Source organism: Chenopodium album, chromosome 4, assembly GCF_948465745.1.
Source record: "Chenopodium album chromosome 4, dcCheAlbu1.1, whole genome shotgun sequence".
NCBI classification, from domain to species: Eukaryota; Viridiplantae; Streptophyta; class Magnoliopsida; order Caryophyllales; family Amaranthaceae; genus Chenopodium; species Chenopodium album.
The window spans coordinates 30,372,862-30,374,847 of NC_137837.1; the positions used below are offsets into that span (position 1 = coordinate 30,372,862).

General features: G+C 38.0%; 1 non-coding gene across 1 annotated transcript; it reads left to right on the plus strand.

Moving 5' to 3' along the window:
• The first annotated feature begins 686 nt into the window (after positions 1–686).
• LOC145629571 (small nucleolar RNA R71) lies at positions 687–793 on the plus strand. Its single transcript, XR_014111736.1, has one exon. It is a non-coding gene; the product is annotated as a small nucleolar RNA R71 (small nucleolar RNA).
• Positions 794–1,986: the final 1,193 nt, after the last annotated feature.

Genomic DNA, 1,986 nt, shown 5'->3' on the forward strand with positions numbered 1-1,986 from the left:
CAATTTTATTATGCGCTAAAATTTGATCAATTGTCGCATCTCTGCTCTCCATGTGCTTTTGCATATTGACCAACATTGCTCTAATTTCCCCCAAAGAAGGGTCTGAAGATGAGGGGGGTTGTTGTGGTTGATTCTTCTGGCTAGCATTGGGATGATAGTATTTCTGCTGCTGTTGTTGTGGCACCTGTGGTTCTTGTGGTGGTGGATTTTGAACATTAGTGCTCCGGTAGGAAAGGTATGGATGATTCCGATACCCAGGATTGTAAGTGTTGGAGTATGGGTTATTCTGCCTATAAGCTTGAAAGGCATTAACTTGCTCCACGGAACTCCTGCAATCCTGCTCCCAATGACCTATAATACCACAATTTTCACAGAAAGCCTCATTAGAATTATTATTAATTGCAGAAACATTAGCTACGCTAACAGTGCTCAGATTATCTAATTTTTGACAAATAGAGGTCAGTTGAGCTTGCAAAAAGGATACAGAGTCGACACTATGTTTCCCCTTGTTAGCAAATCCTCTAGGATTCCCATATTGGGAATTGTGTATCGCCATATCTTCAATAACCTGACCTGCATCATCAACATTAAGATTCATAAATCTCCCACTAGCTGCAGAGTCTAAAATTATTCTAGAAGAATTTCCAATTCCGTTATAAAAGGCTTGGATTAACTGCCATTGTGCTAAATTATGGTGAGGGCATTCTCTTTGTAAGTCCTTGAACCTTTCCCAAGCCTCATATAAAGACTCATCGGCTTCCTGGTCAAAGTTCTGAATCGCACTTCGTAGTACTGCTGTTCTCTCTGCAGGATAATACTTGTTATAGAAATTCAAAACAAGGGTTTCCCAGTCAGTAATACCAAGTGTAGTTCTATTTAAGCCATTAAACCACAGTTTAGCTTTTCCAGTTAAAGAAAAGGGAAAGAGAATCTCCCTGATTTGGTCTTGAGTGACCCCGGCTTGCCTTATGGTGTTGCAATATTGACAATAGTCGGCAATGTGAAGATTCGGGTCTTCACCCTTGGCTCCACTGAATTGCTTCCTCTCTATCATCGTTATAAATTGGGGTTTGATTTCGAATTGAACCTCATCAAGAGCCGGAGTAAGGGTGAGATGTGGAAAATCCGTGAGCTTTGGTTGTGAATAATCACTAAGATTCTTTGGAACCGCCATCTCTGATTGTGTGTCTGATGATACCTCTAAATCGCTAGAATCAGTTGGAGGATCGTGGTGATTATTGTTAGTATCACCAGAATTCGCCAGAATTTGCTCGTAGAAGTTTTTCTGTCTATGGAAGGAACGTTCGATCTCAGGATCGAATGGGATATAACCTGATCTGGAACACCTGGGCATAAACAAAAACTAGAAGCAAATATGAGATTTGTCTCAGAGAACTAACGCTCTCTGAGACAAAAAGGGAAATAATCTAGACTACAAAAACAATCAGAAATAAAAATAAAACCGTCTCCCCGGCAACGGCGCCAAATTTTGACAGGGTAAAGTCGTATCCCCTAATAAAAAATAATTACCTAAATCACTAACTACAGTAGATAGGGAAGTAGGGTCGAACTCCACAGGGAAACAAGTCTTTTTACTCCTAATTAAATATTATAATCTAAATTATTTAAGTAACCAATATTTATGAATGAATGAGAAGCTAAACTAAAAAGAGTAGGAATAGGGAAAAAATAATATATGAAAGGATCTAGGGCGTAGGTTCACCAATAAATAATACTCCGGGGTAAAATAGGGTAATCAATCATTGACATTGCATAAATAACATGATTAACAGGCTCTCGCAACTTATTAACCAACATAGACCTAACAGGCTCTCGCAATTTACTAGATCTAAGTTCTTATTAAAAATAGCCTTTAATATCAAATTAACATCTGCTCGATTCATCAATTTAATATTGCTATACTTTTACAAGCCGCAATTGTAAAAAATTAAAACAATCCAATAAGAAATCATCATGTAATACCAA